This window comes from Bos javanicus, chromosome 10 (assembly GCF_032452875.1).
Source record: "Bos javanicus breed banteng chromosome 10, ARS-OSU_banteng_1.0, whole genome shotgun sequence".
Classification (NCBI taxonomy): Eukaryota; Metazoa; Chordata; class Mammalia; order Artiodactyla; family Bovidae; genus Bos; species Bos javanicus.
Window position 1 is genome coordinate 71,471,713 of NC_083877.1, and position 22,888 is coordinate 71,494,600.

General features: G+C 41.2%; 1 protein-coding gene and 1 pseudogene across 1 annotated transcript in view; one reads left to right on the top strand and one right to left on the bottom strand.

The window, feature by feature from the left end:
- RTN1 (reticulon 1) overlaps positions 1–22,888 on the bottom strand; it is a 248,967-nt gene that overhangs the window by 90,752 nt on the left and 135,327 nt on the right. The window lies entirely within an intron of this gene.
- Positions 19,912–20,810, top strand: LOC133254777 (GTP-binding nuclear protein Ran-like; annotated as a pseudogene).

A 22,888-nucleotide genomic window follows, 5' to 3' on the forward strand; every position in this document is an offset into this window, starting at 1 on the left:
AAGACTATCAAGTCCCAGTCACAATAAAAAGGTAGGGAAAGAATTTAAAATAAGACCATGTAAACAGGTATGCGCTGAAGAATTCTTTCAATTGTTCTGTATTATTAGTCTGTATGCTTGAAAATTTTCATATTAAATATTGGGAAAAAAGAAAATATATCTAATCATCATATAAAACACTAACCAAGGGAAGTTTCCACTGTTTCATGTTCTTATTACAGTTAGTATAACTGAAAAATAGAAGAGGGATATTTGTTCATTGGCTAATTAAAAGTGACCAACTGAAAAAATGTAGAGGATTCTTAAAGAAATTTAAATATGAACTGGGCATTAGATGTAACAGTGGTCCTGTGGTTACATAAGAAAAGTTCCTAGTTTTAGAGAGCACACTGAAGTATTTAGGAGAGGAAACATATTGGTGGCTGTGACTTAATTTTCAAATGCTCCCCCCAAAATTAGGTGAAACATGATAAAAATGGTACTGTTAAATTTTGTAGCTCTATATTTGGAAATTCATTATACTATTCTCTCCAATGTATCTTTGAAATTTTCTATAATAATCTATTTTAAATATCTTGAAAAAAATAGAAGCATGAGTGCTCATTCAAATCAGAGGTAAGAATTAAGTATTTGAAGGGTCAACCCTAATCTTGTCTCCTTTAAAGAATGATTAAAATACATACTATTTTAAGCACTTTGTCAGTGCTTAAATATTATTGTGAAATACCCTGTGTGGATTTCTGGAGTGGGCTAATGAACAATTATTTTTGAAATCATGAAAATGTTGGACAAAGAAGATAAAGCAAAATTTACCAAGTAAGCAAGATATTGTAAGAAACCTCCCTAGATGGGGACAGAAATACTGCACAAATCCTGCCCCTGCCTGATGCCAGTCTGCCTGCTTCTAGGGGACCAGGCAGACAAGAGACTGCCCTGGAGTGGAAGAATGTCAAAGTTTCCTCCCCACTTAGGATAACTGAAAGTATATTAAAAAAAAATGGAAGTGATTTTTGAAAGAAATGGCCATCATCTGAAGCATTTTATATAAGAAACCCTCAAGGATTTGTCTGTCTAATTCTAAAGGGGAGGTTTCATGTTTATAATGGTGAGAAGGTGGCTAAACCTTGCCCCCAATGTTATTTCAAATATAGTTTCCCATAAAAACAAATCAGAGAGGTGAATCTTTTTTTGTGTAGAGTCATGCTTTGAGAAATGAGGAAGAGGCATCTGCAACATTCCAAGTCTGCCATGAATTCATCCCTTTTAAAGGAAAGTGTATGTGTGTTCATTGTGTGCATGTGCTACTTGCTTAGTCGTGTCCAACTCTGCGAGCCCACGGACTGCAACCTGTCAGGCTTGTCTGTCCATGGAATTCTCCAGGGAAGAATACTGGAGTGGATTGCCATTCCTTTCTCCAGAGGAACTTCCCAACCCAGGGATTGAACCCTGGTCTCTTGCATTGCAGGCAGATTCTTTACCATTTGAGCTATAGGGAAGCCCTGTAATGGAAAATAGTCTTAATGGTTATTTCTGTTTAAGCTGCTACTGCCTGGTCATTCTGTGTTGAGAGAAATCTGATTGGACCATAGTTGGGAGCTTAAGCTAAATACTGATGAGATGAGGTGTGACAGGAGAGCATCAAATGGTGATGAAGCAGTCCACTTGGATCTTCCGCATTCTGGATAACAGAAATGCTGAGTGCACAGAAGGAGGGCAAGATGCTGATGGAGCTCAGGTGCATGGCCAGGCTACTGTGGCTATGATCTGGAGGCCTGCCATACAGACAGCCTCAGAAGGCCAAGGGGTGATCTACCAAGGGGAGCCCATCTGTGCTGCCTTACCCTTCATAACCACCATTACGATGGCAGCCTGCCTGTACAGAAAACGTGATCAAATCATGAAATGTGATAATAATTACTTCCATTTACAATGTGCCAGGTCTTCTACTAGCCTAAGCTCCTCAAAAACAGTTTCAGTGTATTCAATTTACATTTCATTACAATTCAAGAGAGTAGGAATTACTAGCCACATTTTACAGATGAAGCCTCAGAAGTTTTAAGCCAGCAAGTGGTAGACTAGGGTTCAAACCCAAAGCTGTCTGATTCCAGAGCTCATGCCTTAATCACTATGTAATACAACTTTAATAACAAACCTTATTTTTAATTGAGTTGTGCTGTATTCAAAACAACAAGAAGCATTTGCTGCAGAAAGTTTTCCCATTTTATGAGGGTTATAAAGTTTCAACAGACTAGTCTTGCACAAATTCCATAGGCTCAGCAAAGAAAAGCTGGACAGTGGCCTACAGTGATGTCACCTTCTGCTTTGTCAACTCAAATCTATTATTGGCTTTATCAGTGGAACCTCAGAAAGCATCTTTCTTTGCTGACTCCATTTGCCCTTTCCTGGGCTGATCACTCTAGGAGAGTGCAGCCAAGAGGTAGATGCCCTTCATGAGCAACAGTGGGGATTCACAAGCAATGTTCTCTTCTTAATTAGCCTATTATTCTTTAATCTTTCACTGGATTCAATAACATTTAAATGAGCTCCTAGAAAAGAGCACAATCTATAAAACACACTGACATACAATAAAATCCCATAATATACTTCTGGGGCTTCATCCGTGTGTCTAGAGTCACTGCTCATTTAGTCACCAAATGTTTATTGAGTCTCTACAAACTTATTAGGTGCCATTGTAGGCACTGGAAATAGAGCACTGAAAGAAAGTATGTAATCTCAAAGAGCTTGAGATCTATGTGGTAAGAACAAGAAATAAACAATAAAAATGCATATTTAATATACTGGGTAATGATAAATACTATGAAGATCTACAGTAAGAGATAATTACACAAGAGGTCTGTGATAAAGACTTGATGCATCCAGTTTCCACAGTGTCCCATGCATCAGGGGAGAGTCACATTACTAATTCTGGCCAATGGACCATAAGCAAAAGTGACATGTTTCATTTCCAGGAGGAAGCTTTGAAGAGCTAATGTGCCCCTCCAGCTCTCTCTTCCCCTGGCGTGGAAACCTGGGAAGCTATATGTTGATATTTAGTGGCATGGGAGGGAGGAAGCTTGGATCCCTTTGTAATTGGATAAAAAAAGAGCTCCCATCAATGAGCATAAGATTTTATATGACCTAGAAATAAACATCTGTTGAGATAAGCCATTGAGATTTGAGGGTTCCTTACTAAAGTATAGCCTAACTCAAACAAACTAAGTAGAGAACACTGGAGCCTAGGGAGAGACAACAAATGAGACTATTGGGAGCCCATACACCATGGATGGAGTTAACGCAGTGGCAGTTAACTGGATAGACATCTTAAATCCCCCAAGGGACACTGAAAGCACTCAAAGATTATACTCTGGGATATTTAAAGTAGGGCCTAAGCATATGTATTTTGGGGAAAAAAAACTACTCAAAAAGATGATCAGTTGGATTTGTTGGCTTTAAGAAACCTCTCTATGGGCAACCCATTCAACAATATGCTTAGGAATGAGTTTATTAGTGAGATCAAGTCAACTTCATATTAATCATTGGAAAACAGCCAATCAAACTGCAGCATATAGAGATAACCTGCAAGATATTTGAAATATTATGAAAGAATTTTTGTACTAAATGAGTAGCTGGACTAGATTCTTCCAAAGCTCCACTCACTGTATGGTTATTATTAACATAAATATTTAAATAGTAATAAAATGAGAGGGTAATAAATCATCTAAATTAATTATCACAAGAATCCTGTGATGCTGGTACTATTCTCCACTTAGAACAAGTGAAAAAATCTAAGTGCAGACAGGGTAACTGCCGAAAATCACAGCTAGTAACAAATGGTAGAACCAGGATCCAAACCCAGCTGGTTCACGATACGCAGTTAAAACAATACAGAGTTTAGAGAAAGGTACTCTAGATAAGGGGCCACCAGGTGGGAAACACTTTAGGCACGGGCTCAGGGAATGGCTCGGAGAAGGCAATGGCGCCCCAGTCCAGTACTCTTGCCTGGAAAATCCCATGGATGGAGGAGCCTGGTAGGCTGCAGTCCGTGGGGTTGCTAGAGTTGGACACGACTGAGAGACTTCACTTTCACTTTTCACTTTCATGCACTGGAGAAGGAAATGGCAACCCACTCCAGTGTTCTTGCCTGGAGAATCCCAGGGACCGGGAAGCCTGGTGGGCTGCCGTCTATGGGGTCGCACAGAGTCAGACACAACTGAAGTGACTTAGCAGCAGCAGGGAATAGCTGCTCTGATTCTAGTTAAGGACCCAAGTCCTTAGAGAACAGAACAGTTCACAGGCTGCCAAAGTATGGTGGAAATTTTCAACAAAACAATCTACTCTTCTTGCCCCAATTCTATGCTCACCAGGCAACAATGAGCTTATCTCCACATTGGGGTGGAATTCTCCTGACACATCTCCAGGTAAACTGGAAATGGGCATTCTGGTTCATATCAGATTCAGATACATTTGTGTTTCAGAACACTTTGTATTGAGAACGGAGTCTTGGACTGAGAAAACTACTCTCTAGAGTAGATCAGCTCTACCCTCGGGTGGTTCATTCCTTCAGATCTGTTACATAGAAGGGATCACACAGTAGCTCGCTAACACACACACACAAAAGAATTGGTTTGTTAAATTACCTCTATAGTGCACTCTAGGAAATGGAGAGTATCAGGGACCCCAGGGAAATAGGGTACAGAAAATGCATTTTTGAAAGGGAAGTAGGTGATCTCAGGAGCACTGGGTTCCAAAGTGGGGGTCTTGAGTAGCTTCAGGTCAGGGATACACCAGATGTGGGAGGTAGAGGACCCCAAGATCCTGCCCTGGGTTAGCCCTATCAGTGGGACTTCTTCAGTTCTCCCAGGGTTCTGTCTCACAGAAACTTTCTTTGCTTCTGTTCTAGTGGACCAGCAGGGCCGCTTCTTGATTTTCAGAATTCCAGAGAACATGAATTATTCACCTTGTGGTTATTAAAGATTTGTTCAGTTTTTATGACAATATTTAGATAAGTAGCAACAGAACATCTTGAGGACAAGAGTGTCATTTTCTAATTTGCTCAGAGTTACCTGACCAGTAACTCAACAGAATGAGAAAGATTAGAGATCTCTTCAAGAAAATTAGAGATACCAAGGGAACATTTCATGCAAAGATGGGCTCAATAAAGGACAGAAATGGTATGGACCTAACAGAAGCAGAAGATATTAAGAAGTGGCAAGAATACACAGAAGAACTGTACAAAAAACATCTTCACAACCAAGATAATCATGATGGTTTGATCACTTACCTATAGCCAGACATCTTGGAATGTGAAGTCCAGTGGGCCTTAGAAAGTATCATTACGAACAAAGCTAGTGGAGGTGATGGAATTCCAGTTGAGCTATTTCAAATCCTCAAAAAGGATGCTGTGAAAGTGCTGCACTCAATATGCCAGCAAATTTGGAAAACTCAGAAGTGGCCACAGGACTGGAAAAGGTCAGTTTTCATTCCAATCCCAAAGAAAGGCAATGCCAAAGAATGCTCAAACTACCGCACAATTGCACTCATCTCACACGCTAGTAAAGTAATGTTCAAAATTCTCCAAGCCAGGCTTCAGCAATACGTGAACCGTGAACTTCCAGATGTTTAAGCTGGTTTTAGAAAAGGCAGAGGAACCAGAGATCAAATTGCCAACATCCGCTGGATCATGGAAAAAGCAAGAGAGTTCCAGAAAAACATCTACTTCTGCTTTATTGACTATGCCAAAGCCTTTGACTGTGTGGATCACAATAAACTGTGGAAATTCTGCAAGAGATGGGAATACCAGACCACCTGACCTGCCTCTTGAGAAACCTATATGCAGGTCAGGAAGCAACAGTTAGAACTGGACATGGAACAACAGACTGGTTCCAAATAGGAAAAGGAGTATGTCAAAGCTGTATATTGTCACCCTGCTTACTTAACTTCTATGCAGAGTACATCATGAGAAACGCTGGGCTGCAAGAAGCACAAGCTGGAAGCAAGATTGCCAGGAGAAATATCAATAACCTCAGATATGCAGATGACACCACCCTTATGGCAGAAAGTGAAGAGGAACTAAAAAGCCTCTTTTTTTTTTGTTTGTTTGCTTTTGTTTTAGTTTTTAATTTTATTTTATTTTTAAATTTTACAATATTGTATTAGTTTTGCCAAATATCGAAATGAATCCGCCACAGGTATACCTGTGTTCCCCATCCTGAACCCTCCTCCTTCCTCCCTCCCCTACCCTCCTTCTGGGTCGTCCCAGTGCACCAGCCCCAAGCATCCAGTACCGTGCATCGAACCTGGACTGGCGACTCGTTTCATATATGATATTATACATATTTCAATGCTATTCTCCCAAATCTCCCCACCCTCTCCCTCTCCCACAGAGTCCATAAGACTGATCTATACATCGGTGTCTCTTTTACAGTCTCGTACACAGGGTTATTGTTACCATCTTTATAAATTCCATATATATGCGTTAGTATACTGTATTGGTGTTTTTCTTTCTGGCTTACTTCACTCTGTATAATAGGTTCCAGTTTCATCCATCTCATTAGAACTGATTCAAATGTATTCTTTTTAATGGCTGAGTAATACTCCATTGTGTATACGTACCACAGCTTTCTTATCCATTCATCTGCTGATGGGCATCTAGGTTGCTTCCATGTCCTGGCTATTATAAACAGTGCTGTGATGAACATTGGGGTACACGTGTCTCTTTCCCTTCTGGTTTCCTCAATGTGTATGCCCAGCAGTGGGATTGCTGGATCATAAGGCAGTTCTATTTCCAGTTTTTTAAGGAATCTCCACACTGTTCTCCATAGTGGCTGTACTAGTTTGCATTCCCACCAACAGTGTAAGAGAGTTCCCTTTTCTCCACACCCTCTCCAGCATTTATTACTTATAGACTTTTGGATCGCAGCCATTCTGACTGGCATGAAATGGTACCTCATAGTGGTTTTGATTTGCATTTCTCTGATAATGAGTGATGTTGAGCATCTTTTCATGTGTTTGTTAGCCATCTGTATGTCTTCTTTGGAGAAATGTCTATTTAGTTCTTTGGCCCATTTTTTGATTGGGTCATTTATTTTTCTGGAGTTGAGCTTAGGAGTTGCTTGTATATTTTTGAGATTAGTTGTTTGTCCATTGCTTCATTTGCTATTATTTTCTCCCATTCTGAAGGCTGCCTTTTCACCTTGCTAATAGTTTCCTTTGTTGTGCAGAAGCTTTTAAGTTTAATTAGATCCCATTTGTTTATTTTTGCTTTTATTTCCAATATTCTGGGAGGTGGGTCATAGAGGATCCTGCTGTGATGTATGTCGGAGAGTGTTTTGCCTATGTTCTCCTCTAGGAGTTTTATAGTTTCTGGTCTTATGTTTAGATCTTTAAACCATTTTCAGTTTATTTTTGTGTAAGGTGTTAGAAAGTGTTCTAGTTTCATTCTTTTACAAGTGGTTGACCAGTTTTCCCAGCACCACTTGTTAAAGAGATTGTCTTTAATCCATTGTATATTCTTGCCTCCTTTGTCAAAGATAAGGTGTCCATAGGTGCGTGGATTTATCTCTGGGCTTTCTATTTTGTTCCATTGATCTATATTTCTGTCTTTGTGCCAGTACCAGACTGTCTTGATAACTGTGGCTTTGTAATAGAGCCTGAAGTCAGGTAGGTTGATTCCACCAGTTCCATTCTTCTTTCTCAAGATAGCTTTGGCTATTCAAGGTTTTTTGTATTTCCATACAAATTGTGAAATTATTTGTTCTAGCTCTGTGAAGAATACCGTTGGTAGCTTGATAGGGATTGCATTGAATCTATAAATTGCTTTGGGTAGTATACTCATTTTCACTTTATTTATTCTTCCAATCCATGAACATGGTATATTTCTCCATCTATTAGTGTCCTCTTTGATTTCTTTCACCAGTGTTTTATAGTTTTCTATATATAGGTCTTTACTTTCTTTAGGTAGATATATTCCTAAGTATTTTATTCTTTCTGCTGCAATGGTGAATGGAATTGTTTCCTTAATTTCTCTTTCTGTTTTCTCATTATTAGTGTATAGGAATGCAAGGAATTTTTGTGTGTTGATTTTATATCCTGCAACTTTACTATAATCATTGATTAGTTCTAGTAATTTTCTGGTGGAGTCTTTAGGGTTTTCTATGTAGAGGATCATGTCATCTGCAAACAGTGAGAGTTTTACTTCTTCTTTTCCAATTTGGATTCCTTTTATTTCTTTTTCTGCTCTGATTGCTGTGGCCAAAACTTCCAAAACTATGTTGAATAGTAGTGGTGAAAGTGGGCACCCTTGTCTTGTTCCTGACTTTAGAGGAAATGCGTTCAATTTTTCACCATTGAGGATAATGTTTGCTGTGGGTTTGTCATATATAGCTTTTATTATGTTGAGGTATGTTCCTTCTATTCCTGCTTTCTGGAGAGTTCTTATCATAAATGGATGTTGAATTTTGTCAAAGGCTTTCTCTGCATCTATTGAGATAATCATATGGTTTTTGTTTTTCAATTTGTTAATGTGGTGTATAACATTGATTGATTTGCGGATATTGAAGAATCCTTGCATCCCTGGGATAAAGCCCACTTGGTCATGGTGTATGATCTTTTTAATGTGTTGTTGGATTCTGATTGCTAGAATTTTGTTAAGGATTTTTGCATCTATGTTCATCAGTGATATTGGCCTGTAGTTTTCTTTTTTTGTGGGCTCTTTGTCAGGTTTTGGTATTAGGGTGATGGTGGCCTCATAGAATGAGTTTGGAAGTTCACCTTCCTCTGCAATTTTCTGGAAGAGTTTGAGCAGGATAGGTGTTAGCTCTTCTCTAAATTTTTGGTAGAATTCAGCTGTGAAGCCATCTGGACCTGGGCTTTTGTTTGCTGGAAGATTTTTGATTACAGTTTCAATTTCCGTGCTTGTGATGGGTCTGTTAAGATTTTCTATTTCTTCCTGGTCCAGCTTTGGAAAGTTGTACTTTTCTAAGAATTTGTCCATTTCTTCCTCGTTGTCCATTTTATTGGCATATAATTGTTGATAGTAGTCTCTTATGATCCTTTGTATTTCTGTGTTGTCTGTTGTGATCTCTCCATTTTCATTTCTAATTTTACTGATTTGATTTTTCTCCCTTTGTTTCTTGATGAGTCTGGCTAATGGTTTGTCAATTTTATTTGTCCTTTCAAAGAACCAGCTTTTGGCTTTGTTGATTTTTGCTATGGTCTCTTTTGTTTCTTTTGCATTTATTTCTGCCCTAATTTTTAAGATTTCTTTCCTTCTACTAACCCTGGGGTTCTTCATTTCTTCCTTTTCTAGTTGCTTTAGGTGTAGGGTTAGGGTATTTATTTGACTTTTTTCTTGTTTCTTTAGGTATGCCTGTATTGCTATGAACTTTCCCCTTAGGACTGCTTTTAAAGTGTCCCACAGGTTTTGAGTTGTTGTGTTTTCATTTTCATTAGTTTCTATGCAAATCTTGATTTCTTTTTTGATTTCTTCTGTGATTTGTTGGTTATTCAGCAGGGTGTTGTTCAGCCTCCATATGTTGGAATTTTTAATCGTTTTTCTCCTGTAATTGAGATCTAATCTTACTGCATTGTGGTCAGAAAAGATGCTTGGAATGATTTCTATTTTTTTGAATTTACCAAGGCTAGATTTATGGCCCAGGATGTGATCTATCCTGGAGAAGGTTCCATGTGCGCTTGAGAAAAAGGTGTAATTCATTGTTTTGGGATGAAATGTCCTATAGATATCAATTAGGTCTAACTGGTCTATTGTATCGTTTAACGTTTGTGTTTCCTTGCTAATTTTCTGTTTAGTTGATCTATCCATAGGTGTGAGTGGGGTATTAAAGTCTCCCACTATTATTGTGTTATTGTTAATTTCTCCTTTCATACTTGTTAGCATTTGTCTTACATATTGCGGCGCTCCCGTGTTGGGTGCATATATATTTATAATTGTTATATCTTCTTCTTGGATTGATCCTTTGATCATTAGGTAGTGACCATCTTTATCTCTTTTCACAGCCTTTGTTTTAAAGTCTATTTTATCTGATATAAGTATTGCTACTCCTGCTTTCTTTTGGTCCCTATTTGCATGGAAAATCTTTTTCCAGCCCTTCACTTTTAGTCTGTATGTGTCCCCTGTTTTGAGGTGGGTCTCTTGTAGACGACATATGTAGGGGTCTTGTTTTTGTATCCATTCAGCCAGTCTTTGTCTTTTGGTTGGGGCATTCAACCCATTTACATTTAAGGTAATTATTGATAAGTATGATCCCGTTGCCATTTACTTTATTGTTTTGGGTTCGAGTTTATACACTGTTTTTGTGTTTCCTGTCTAGAGAATATCCTTTAGTATTTGTTGGAGAGCTGGTTTGGTGGTGCTGAATTCTCTCAACTTTTGCTTGTCTGAGAAGCTTTTGATTTCTCCTTCATATTTGAATGAGATCCTTGCTGGGTACAATAATCTGGGCTGTAGGTTATTTTCTTTCATTGCTTTAAGTATGTCTTGCCATTCCCTCCTGGCTTGAAGAGTTTCTATCGAAAGATCAGCTGTTATCCTTACGGGAATTTCCTTGTGTGTTATTTGTTGTTTTTCCCTTGCTGCTTTTAATATTTGTTCTTTGTGTTTGATCTTTGTTAATTTGATTAATATGTGTCTTGGGGTGTTTCGCCTTGGGTTTATCCTGTTTGGGACTCTCTGGGTTTCTTGGACTTGGGTGATTATTTCCTTCCCCATTTTAGGGAAGTTTTCAACTATTATCTCCTCAAGTATTTTCTCATGGTCTTTCTTTTTGTCTTCTTCTTCTGGGACCCCTATGATTCGAATGTTGTAGCGTTTAATATTGTCCTGGAGGTCTCTGAGATTGTCCTCATTTAATTCATTTTTCTTTTATCCTCTCTGATTCATTTATTTCTACCATTCTATCTTCTAATTCACTAATCCTATCTTCCGCCTCTGTTATTCTACTATTTGTTGCCTCCAGAGTGTTTTTAATTTCATTTATTGCATTATTCATTTTATATTGACTCTCTTTTATTTCTTCTAGGTCCTTGTTAAACCTTTCTTGCATCTTCTCGATCTTAGTCTCCAAGCTATTTATCTGTGATTCCATTTTGATTTCAAGATTTTGGATCAATTTCACTATCATTATTCGGAATTCTTTATCAGGTAGATTCCCATCTCTTCCTCTTTAGTTTGGTTTGGTGGGCTTTTATCCTGTTCCTTTATCTGCTGGTATTCCTCTGTCTCATCTTGTTTAAATTGCTGAGTTTGGGGTATCCTTTCTGTATTCTGGCAGTTTGTGGAGTTCTCTTTATTGTGGTGTTTCCTCGCTCTGTGTGGGTTTGTACAGGTGGCTTGTCAAGGTTTCTTGGTTAGGGAAGCTTGTGTCGGTGTTCTGGTGAGTGGAGCTGTATTTCTTCTCTCTGGAGTGCAATGAAATGTCCAGTAATGAGTTATGGGATGTCTATGGTTTTCGGGTGACTTTGGGCTGCCTGTATCTTGGAGCTCAGGGCTGTGTTCCTTGCTGCTGGAGAATTTACTTGGTATGTCTTGCCCTGAAACTTGTTTCGCTTGTTCAGTCGCACTGAGGGGAGGTAGGGAGGGATGCTGCAAACAAATAACACTGGCGTGTGCTCGCAGTGCCTCAGTCACACTGGGTCTGCCCCCAGTTCACGGCGTATGTAGTCTCTCTGCCCACGCTGCTCAGGCTCTTGGTTGCTCCGCCGCGAACCATCCGTGGCCCGCCCTGGGCTGCCTATACTTCCCAGGTCCAAGCCGCTCAGGTTCAGGCACTCGGGTAGTCCTCAGAGGCGCAGACTCTCAGTTGGGCCTGCATTTTGTGCCCTTCCCAGATCTGAGCAGCTCAGGTGATGAGGTGTTTTGCGCGCATGATTGCTGCGACTTATCGCCTCCCCGCTGCTCGGTTATCTAGTTGTGTACCGGCACACCTTCTCAGGCAGATGTTGACCGTCCAGACCTCCAAGAAGTTTTAGTTAGCAAAGAAGCCTGCTTACAGTTTTATAGATAATGTCTCTCTGGGGCTGCGATTGTCCCCTTCCGGCTCTGGCTGCCTATCACGGGAGGGGGATGGTCTGCCCCCGGCTATCTCTGTTCAGTCCTTTATTCCGTGCGCGGGCCTGGCGGTGTCATAGGTTAGGGCTGGCTTTTCTTGTGGTAGATATCCCACAGTCTGGTTTGCTAGCCCAAATTATTTCGCTCAGATAGTGCTCGGGGTATTCAGGCCAGATTCTTGCGATGCAGCCCGCGCCGCGCCTCCCTGCCCAGCCCCCGCTTGCTAATGGCGTATGCAGGCGTCTGCGCTGCTTCTCCACTGGGGAAGTTACCGTAGGGCTCGCAATGTGCGGGTTTTAATTATTTATTTTTCCTCCCTGTTATGTTGCCCTCTGCACTTCCAAGGCTCGGCGCATATTCGGCAGTGAGAAGGTTTCCTGGTGTTTGGAAACTTCTCTCTTTTTAAGACTCTCTTCCCGGGACGGAACTCCGTCCCTCCCTCTTTCGTCCCTTTTTTTTGTCTTTTATATTTTTCCCTACCTCCTTTCGAAGACTTGGGTTGCTTTTCTGGGTGCCTGATGTCCTCTGCTGGCTTTCAGAAGTTGTTTTGTGGAATTTACTCGGCGTTTAAATGTTCTTTTGATGAATTTGTGCTCAACATTCAGAAAATGAAGATCCATGGCATTTGGTCCCATCACTTCATGGGAAATAGATGGGGAAACAGTGGAAACAGTGTCAGACTTTATTTTGGGGGCTCCAAAATCACTGCAGATGGTGACTGCAGCCGTGAAATTAAAAGACGCTTACTCCTTGGAAGGAAAGTTATGACCAACCTAGATAGCATATTCAAAAGCAGAGACATTACTTTGCCAACAAAGGTCCGGCTAGCCAAGGCTATAGTTTTTCCAGTGGTCATGTATGGATGTGAGAGTTGGACTGTGAAGAAGGCTGAGCACCAAAGAATTGATGCTTTTGAACTGTGGTGTTGGAGAAGACTCTTGAGAGTCCCTTGGACTGCAAGGAGATCCAACCAGTCCATTCTGAAGGAGATCAGCCCTGGGATTTCTTTGGAAGGAATGATGCTAAAGCTGAAACTCCAGTACTTTGGCCACCTCATGCGAAGAGTTGACTCATTGGAAAAGACTCTGATGCTGGGAGGGATTGGGGGCAGGAGGAGAAGGGGACGACAGAGGATGAGATGGCTGGATGGCATCACTGACTCGATGGACGTGAGTCTGAGTGAACTCTGGGAGTTGGTGATGGACAGGGAGGCCTGGTGTGCTGCGGTTCATGGGGTTGCAAAGAGTAGGACACAACTGAGCGACTGAACCTCACCTCACCTCACCTCACCAGTATTTTTAAGAGTAGGATCAATTAGCATCAGCAAAGGAGAGTACAAAGGAGAAAGGTAGAGAGAAGGAGAGGCAAAACATAAAACTTATACAACCATGGAACATATGGTCCAACATACATTCTAACTGTAGATCTTCTTTCTTAACCTCACCTTTACATCATGAGTTACCATACTAGTCAAGATGAGGCTGGCTATGGTAACAAATAACCCTTACCATGGGAACAATTCTGTTTTGGGGCTAACTTAATAGAGCAATATGTGTGTTCATTAGCAGGCAGCTTCCCTCCAAGCATTCATTCAGAGGCCCAGGCTCCTTCCCTTTTGTTATCCCTTACAGCCTGAAGGAAGAAAAGGCACAACTACATCTTAGCCATCCTGCCCCAGATGTGACCCACATCACTTCCACTTACATTCCACTGATAACAATCAGGTGTTTAGCTTCATCTACATGCAAAGAGGGCTAGAAAATGCAGTGGCTGACTATACAGTCTTACCCAGCAATGATGCTACACTACGGAAGTGAAGTGAAAGTGAAAGTCACTTAGTCGGGTCTGACTCTTTGAGACCCCATGGACTATACAGTCCATGGAATTTTCCAAGCCAGAATACTGGAGTGGGTAGTTGTTCCCTTCTCCAGGGGATTATGGCAACCCAGGAATGGAACCGGTGTCTCCTGCATTGTAGGTAGATTCTTTACCAGCTGAGCCTCCAGAAAAGCAAAATATTGAAGAGGAAGTATCAATTTGGTGGAAACTGATCTATCTTTACCCCTTACAAAATGAGCATTATATAAATCACAAGAACAAATATACAAAAGGGAGATAAAACTTACAGTTCAAGTGAACGATCTTATGCCTCATCTTAGAGGCAATTAGTCCAGATTTGACAGATGAACAGTATAGCTGAAATCTGAAAGTATCTTTTTCAAAGAGGACTTTGCCATCAGTCTCCAGGGCATTAGTCTCTGCTGTACTGATGCTGAAGCTGAAACTCCAATACTTTGGCCACCTGATGAAGAATTAACTCATTGGAAAAGACCCTGATGCTGGGAAAGATTGAAGGTCGGAGGAGAAGGGGACGACAGAGGATGAGATGGTTGGATGGCATCACCGACTCAATGGATATGAGTTTGCGTAAACTCTGGGAGCTGGTGATAGACAGGGAGGCCTCATGTGCTGCAGTCCATGGGGTTGCAAAGAGACAGACACGACTGAGTGACTGAACTGAACTGAACTGAACTGAACAGGATCTGAGGGAAAGATGTGGTCTACACAAGAACTAGGGGTTTAGAAGTCAAAGTGAAAGCCAGGATTTTTGGCTTTGTAAGTAGAGCACAGACTTGTGGGATAAATAAAATCTACTCAAATTTTCAAGATTCTGTTTTCAGAATAAGAAAGGGCTTTAAAATGTGGACCCCAACAAAGGGAAGAGAGAGAAAATAAAAAGGACACATCAACAGTGAGGCCATTCTACTTATATCAAAATTATCTAGAACCAAGTTATTTATGATTTTATTTGTCTAACATTTGAGAAAACTGTGACTCTATGTAAAGTGATTTGACCATCACTTGGCTAACCTAAAATTTAAAAATTAAAAAAAAAAAAAATTTAAATCCTCTCCAGATGATTGGACTGAATTTCCACATCACTCACCACACTACCACTTGATCTAACTGTGTTTCATGCACCATTATAAAACTATTTACAGCAGTATATGTTTAAGATATTAAATCTTAACCTCCAAATTATAAAGCCACATCACATAGAGAAGCATTTAGGTTTACTTACAAACAAGTCAACTACCTGGAAATCAATTTAGTTGGAAAAGGGCACTGGATCAGAGCCAGGAGACCTTATCTCAAATTTTGGTTCTTCTGCCCCTGCAACATCACTGAGAACAACTAATTGTACCTCAAATCCTGACTTGAATATACAAGGAGGGTGTTGATCAAAAAACTCCAGTTAGTATGAAACTTTGATTCATGAATCCTATATGATATTATATTTTTGGGCACAGGCAAAATGGCTAACTTAAAATTAATTCTGGTACAAACCAGATTACCCTTTTAGGAATTTTTTTTGGACCTCTGTCCTCATGCTTATTTCAAGGAAAATATGGATGACAATTTAAATGATCAATCCCTATACAAATGGTGCAGTCACATGGACACTGGAAAATCACTGAAAGATACATTTTCTTACATCCTAACCCAGGAACTCTGTAAATTTGAAATGTGTAATTTCAAATCCTAGTGGCTTCAGATGAGGTTAAAAAGTAGAGGTTGGATATTTTCATCACAACCACTGGATGGCAACAGACATTTACAGTGAGTGGGGAAAATCAATATGAAAGCCATTCTCGGCTTTACTTGGCTTTTTCTGCGTTTTTAGATATAGGATCGAATTTCCTACAGATGTTAGGGGGAGGTAAACAAAAGTGAATTTGAGAGCAAAAAAAAAAAGATAACTTTGGAACACATTCTGCTTTTGTAAGTGCTTTGCATTTAGAGAAATCTCCCAAGATTTCAGTGTTCAGCTGAGTTGTAAAAGAGGTACCAGCCAGAAGAGTTAAATCAGAATGCTGTGTTTACCAGAGTACGCAGGTTTGAGCTGAATTATTTATCAGTGGTAGTGAAATTTTTGATCTTGTGTAAGAAGATTAAGCTTGCTACTTCATTTGTCACTGGAAGCATACAGCTCAACCCCAGGCTGAGGCTTTCTCCCTCTCCCATGAATTTTCTAAGCTATGGGCAGAGGCCATCTGGAGGACTCTTCTGGCCCAGTGAGGTAGGAGACAGTGGGCCTCTGGGCTGGACACCTGGTATCTGTTAAGTGGAGTAAAATTCAAGCTTTGTTCTCACCCAGACCTTCCAAGGACAAAGCTAGTGATAAAAGCTGAGCTCTGCTAAAGCAAAGAGAAAAGGTATCCACTCCTGAGGTCAAGGAAGACTTCCCTGTCTGCACAAGCGCAGAAGGCTTCTTGGGGGTTGAAAAGGGAGGGGACCCCAACCCATAATAAACGTGGACATGCACTCATAGGCCTCTGTGGTGGGACCCATCTTGGCAAAAAGTTGCACACGCATCTTGGGGAGGGTCCATGGACCAGCAGTATGAAGAAAGAAACAAGATAACGGGCCAAAGGGAAACAAAGACGCGGAAGGACTTTCCTATATCACTGATTTACGTCCCTCTCGCTCAGGACACCCACACTCCTCTCCAGGTGTGTGTCTCCGCCTAGTGTCTGCCTTCCTGAGCTCCTCGGTGTCCGCACTCTCTCTGGGTGTGTATCTCTGCCCTGCTTCTGAGTTGGATAAACTGTTTTCCTGTGTGCTCTTTCATACGTTGTGCTGTGTCTCTAATAATAAATGTTGTACCTGTGTTTAGTGTTTGCCTCCTTGAAACATTCTTGCTTTCAAATAGTGGCAAGAGCCAGGGCCACTTTGCTTCTAGCCTCTGGTCCCTGGTGGTCTAGTGGTTAGGATTCTTGGTTTTCATCCAGGCCACCCACGTTTAATTCCTGGGGAGGGAACTAAGATCTCTTCTCAGGACTGCTCATTGCCCTCCCTCCAAAATCACCAGAAGGCCCCAAACTACTGGGAACATGAACTGTTAGCTAGCTGTGTCCCTGCCCGCCCTTTGCAGGTCTTTGTTCTGGAGCCTCTGTGGGGTGGGAAGATAGCAGTAGCACCTCCAGAATAAGCCTGTAAGTCAGGTGGTGCTCACACTATCCCCCCTCCACTTCTCCTATAAGGAGGTGGACGTCTCAGAGTTGACAGTACAAATTTCATTCTAAATCCCACATATAAACCATTTAAAACACCTAAGCTCAATCAGGAGAAGGCAATGGCAACCCACTCCAGTACTCTTGCCTGGAAAATCCCATGGGCGGAGGAACCTGGTCGTTTGCCATCCATGGGGTCGTGAAGAGTCAGACATGACTGAGCGACTTCACTTTCACTTTTCACTTTCATGCACTGTAGAAGGAAATGGCAATGGCAACCCACTCCAGTGTTCTTGCTTGGAGAATCCCAGGGATGGGGGACCCTGGTGGGCTGCTGTCTATGGGGTTGCACAGAGTCAGACACAGCTGAAGCAACTTAGCAGCAGCAGCAAGCTCAATCAGAAAACCTGCCTGGCAGGATTCTGGCCCAGGCCCTGAAAAAGATGGGACACTTAAGAGAAAAAAACCTGACAAAGATAACTCTGAGGGCTTTGAGAGATCAGCCTCAACACAGTCCCTGGAATGATAGTTCTCAATTCTGGTGTGCCTAAGATTTACTGGGGAGCCACTTAATGAAGCAAATTCCTCAGCCCATTCTTAGGAGATCCTGGAGGTGAGCCTTGGAATCTGTATTTTATCAAACAGTTTATGATGTCAATGGTCCCCAACTGCACTTTGAGAAACACTGTCTAGAAAAACAAATGTCTCCACTGAGTCCCTAATCCATTCTCCCTGCCACATGCCCTCAGTTTCCACAAGAAGAGAGAAAGAGTCCTGGATTAAGGCTTTCCTTGGCAGAAGAGGACCCCTAGGTCATTTAAAACCCAAAAGGACCATTAAAGAGATAAGGCTGACTTAGGAAGCACTGAGTAATCACAAATAACAATAATCAACTGCAGGCTTGAGCTGAAGTTCACTAGGGCCAGTGATATACTTGTTCCCACTTCAGATACCAGTTTGAGTGTTTGCCTTAAACTACCTTTTCTCTGACTTTATCCTCTGCTTTCTGGCAAGCTACCATCTTTGCTTGTTAGTATAATTTTGATCCATATTTTGAATTTCACTTTAGACTTTCTGAAGCTTTTGTGAGTTCCTGGCCCTCGCCAAAATTATACCTAACTCTTTTTAAAGAACCAACTTGCTGTCCCCCATCCCTGCCTACCTCACTCTATGTCCTATTTAACTTCCATAGGTACCATATTTGACCCTTATTCCAGCTCCGGTCTCAGCCACTCAAACATCACTGTCACCAAAACACATTAATAACTATTATACCCCCCAATGCTTGGCCATAAAAATATACTAGATATACAGCTCAACCTGGGAGAGAATATTTCAGAGCCAGCATTACCCAAATGGTTGATTTTCCTATAGTAGACATAAAAAAATTGGCTTCAGTGAATAAAGAAACTGCACTGAGGTTTAGGGTATTTTTCCTATTATAAATACTTTTGCATCTATTTATAATAATTATGGTGACAAAAACTGAAATATAATTTGAGAGATGTGGGAATAAAGTCACCCCAAATACCAATCCACTGTATCAGTAAGTCCAATTAAGACAATCTTCAAAATAAACTTAAAATTCAGCCATTCCTCTTTATTTTCATTGCTACCTCCCTCTCCCTGTCATATCATGATAAAGACCAAACTCTGCACTGTGGCCTGGGCATGAAAAGGCACTGCCAACCTTGTTGCTGTTGTTTAGTCACTAAATCATGTCCAACTCTTTTGAGACCCCATGGGCTATATCCTCCAGGCTCCTTTGTTCATTGGATTTCCCAGGCAAGAATACCAGAGTGGGTTGCCATCTCCTTCTCCACAGCCCTTCCCAACCTAGGGACTGAACCTATATCTCCTGCACTGCAGGCAGATTCTTTACCACTGAGCCACCAGGGAAACCAACGACGACAACAACAAAACAACTCTAACCATGGAGACATTTTTTTTCAGTTTCTAGAACGCTCCCAGAACTTTCTTGCCTGTAGCTTTTGCATTGTCTGTTGTCCAGAATGTTTTAAAATAATGTCTTGCCATAGTTGATTCCTTAGTTCCTCCTCTCTGACCTTCTGATCCAAATTCCACTACCACCAAGTACTCTCTCACGAGAACACATCATTCTGTTGATTTCTATTTAATGTCAGCCCCTCACCCACCCAAATGAAGCCCTGCAATTGGTGGATTCATGTCTGCCTTGGTCATCACTATACTGCCTGCATCAGACAGGCAGTATACCATATTGACTGAAGCAAAGGAAGGAAGAATGAATTGAATTGATTAGGTCTTCCTTTGGTGGCGCTGACATAACCTTGGGTAAAATTTATGTTATCTGTATTACAGCAGTGTTTTGTGGGGTTACAAAGATAGGATTCAGAAGCAGAGACCATAACTGTGAGTGCCCCACACAGATTTAGAGGAAAGTGAAGTTAGCATTTGAAAGGAGTGGAGATTCCTCTAGAGTCTTGATGCTGAAAATTAGATGTACGTGGATTATAGTATCCAATCTCCATGACTGCATCGGTAAGCAAAGATGATTTATGTGAAGGATAAAGGTACTAGATAGAGAATCAGGATCACCATCTAAATAGGGTCATTATTTCTCAGAGGCACCAAAACATATGCCATCTGTGAACTCTTATCTCTACAGGCAGGTTGGACTTGGATCCATCTTAAGGGCTTATCTATGCCCCACTCAGTGACAGACTTTTATTTTGGGGGGCTCCAAAATCACTGCAGATGGTGACTGCAGCCATGAAATTAAAGACACTTGCTCTTTGGAAGAAAAGTTAAGACCAATATAGACAGCATATTAAAAAGCAGAGACAGCTCAGTCAGACAGGTGTGGAGATGCTTCTGGAAGTAATATCACAATGGCTGCCCAAGGAGAACCCCAAGTTCAGTTCAAACTTTTTTTGGTTGGTGATGGTGGTACTGGAAGAACCATCTGACTGGTGAAGCGTCATCTGACTGGTGAATCTGAGAAGTATGCAGCTACCTTGGGTGTTGAGATCCATCCTCTTGTGTTCCATACCAACAGAGGACCTATTAAGTTCAATGTATGGGGTACAGCTGGTCACGAGAATTTTGGTGGACTGAGAGATGGCTATTACATACAAGCTCAGTGTGCTATTATTATGTTTGATGTAACATTGAGAGTTACTTACAAGAGTTACTTACAAGAATGTGCCTAACTGGCATAGGGAACTGGTACGAGTGTGTGAGAACATCCCAATTGTGTTGTGTGGCAACAAAGTGGATATTAAGGACAGAAAGGTTAAGGCAAAGTCAATTGTCTTCCACCGAAAGAAGAATCTTCAGAACTATGACATTTCTGGCAAAAGTAACTTCAGCTTTGAAAAGCCCTTCCTCTGGCTTGCTAGAAAACTGACCGGAGACCCTAACTTGGAGTTTGTCGCTGTGTCTGCTCTTGCCCCGCCAGAGGTGGTCATGGACCCAGCCCTGGCAGCACAGTACGAGCACGATTTAGAGGCTACTCAGACAACTGCTCTCCCGGATGAAGATGGTGACCTGTGAGAAAGTGAAGCTGGGGCCCAGCATCAGAAGTCTAGTTTTATAGGCAACTGTCCTGTGATGTCAGCGGTGTGGCGTGTTTGCCACTTTATTATATAGCTAAGCAGAACATGCGCTTAATCTTTGGATGCTGAAGGAGATGGATGGGCTTTGGAGTGAATGTGGCAGTTTAAAAAAAAAAACAAAAAACTTTCATTTTTTGGACCTGCATATTTAGGTAGTTTGGAACACAACTGTTTCCTCCTTGAGTTTCAAATATAAGACTGCTGTAGTCACACAACAATATTGAGAGGTGGGATCTTGTTTGTTACTGTCATTTCCATTCCTTTTCGTTTAGAATCAGAATAAAGTTGTATTTCAAATATCTAAAAAAAAAAAAGCAGAGACATTACTTTGCCAACAAAGGTCCGTATAGTCAAAGTTGTGGTTTTTCCAGTAGTCATATATAGATGTGAGTTGGACTATAAAGAAAGCTGGGCATTGAAGAATTGATGCTTTTGAACGGTGGTGTTGGAGAAGACTCTTGAGAGTCCCTTGGACTGCAGGGAGATCCAACCAGTCCATCCTAAAGGAAATCAGTCCTGAATATTCACTGGAAGGACTGATGCTGAAGCTGAAGCTCCAACACTTTGGCCACCTGATGCAAAGAACTGACTGATTTGAAAAGACCTTGATGCTGGGAAAGATTGAAAGCAGGAGGAGAAGGGGACGACAGAGGATGAGATGGTTGGATGGCATCACCAACTCAATGAATGTGGGTCTATATAAACTCCAGGAGTTGGTGATGGACAGGGAGGCCTGGCGTGCTGCAGTCCATGGGGTCGCAAAGAGTCAGAACGACTGAGTGACTGAACTGAAATGATGCCCCACTCTGTACCCAGGCAAAATTTACTAGGGAGTTGAGTTCACTGTGTCTGAAGGACTTGGCATCAAAATATTACAACAACAATTTTGGATCTATATATACATCCTGTAGGTGAAGTGTCAAAAATATCTGTCCCTAGAAACAGTTTAAGTGCTGGGTCACCAAGATTTGGAGCAAATCTCTTCAAGGTTGAGAAGGAAACCTTCCCAGGGTCCTGAAGCCACGATTTAAAAGGCAGGTCAATATGCAATTTGGGACAATGCTAACCTTGTAACTGTTGCAGAAGGAAAAACCAATAAGGTGAACTGCCTATCGGCAGCCTCATTCTGTGCTGCTAAATCAGGAGAATACCTTCTATCACTGGGCAGCATCTCATAAAAGTAACTTAATAGCTTTGAATAGTCTAAAATGGAAGGTTCAATGTCTCCATCTAAATATTTACACTGCATACATCCTCACAGAAGCCAGACTTTACCCAGCAGTTTCTGGTCCATCTTGTTGAAATCTGGCATGGGGGAAGCGGCTGTAATATTAGGGACATAAGTCTTTGGGCCAATTGTGAAACCTGCATTGTGAAAGAAAGATCCTGTCCAAGAACCTTTATGGCCTGTTTTACTAATTCAGTTTCATGGAAGCAAATAAATATGGGACTAAAGTATATTAACTTTTAAAAAAAAAAGAATTACAGGAAGAAAAGTAAATGGGTCACACTTATTCTGGTTCTCTCCAAAATATTTTAGGACAGAAGCACTATCTAGTATATTAATAATAATGAAAAGTAATAATAAACATCATAAATGCTAGGTCTTTTTGAGAAGACCTCCATCTGGGAGTCTTCTTGCAAATCACTCCCCTAAGGAGATAAGCTTTTCCCTGCTACAGAGGGCTAAGCCCTGCAAGCTCCAGCTGCTGCAGCTGGTGCCTGCAGAGAGAAGGTGCAGAGGCCTGCCTCCCAGGGCACGGGATGGGATGGAAACAGCCGAGTGCCCCTCACTCTCTCTCATTAAAAAGCACCATATGCCCAGGGCACGCTCACCAAGGTGTTTTTCACTACAGGTTGGGCTGCTTAGCTCATCTGCTTACAGAAAAAATTCTCTTTAGCATGCTTATTAAAAGTGCAAGTTTATGCTCATCCTGATGTTGCAGTTCTAGGGCAGGGGCCAAACAGGAATCTGCATTTTCAGTCAGCAGGAGACTATGAGGTACCCTGTGCTGAGGCTTTGGGATGCTCTGGGAACCACTGGCTTAAACCAGTATTTCTCAAACTGGGATCACTGGATGCCCTATTGAAAGTTCCAAATAGTTATTTTTTTACATTTTGCACTTTGTTTTTGATAATTTTTCAAATATTAAGAGCATCCTGGATAATATGGATAATTGTATAGCCAAATACTACTGCCAACACTTCCACTG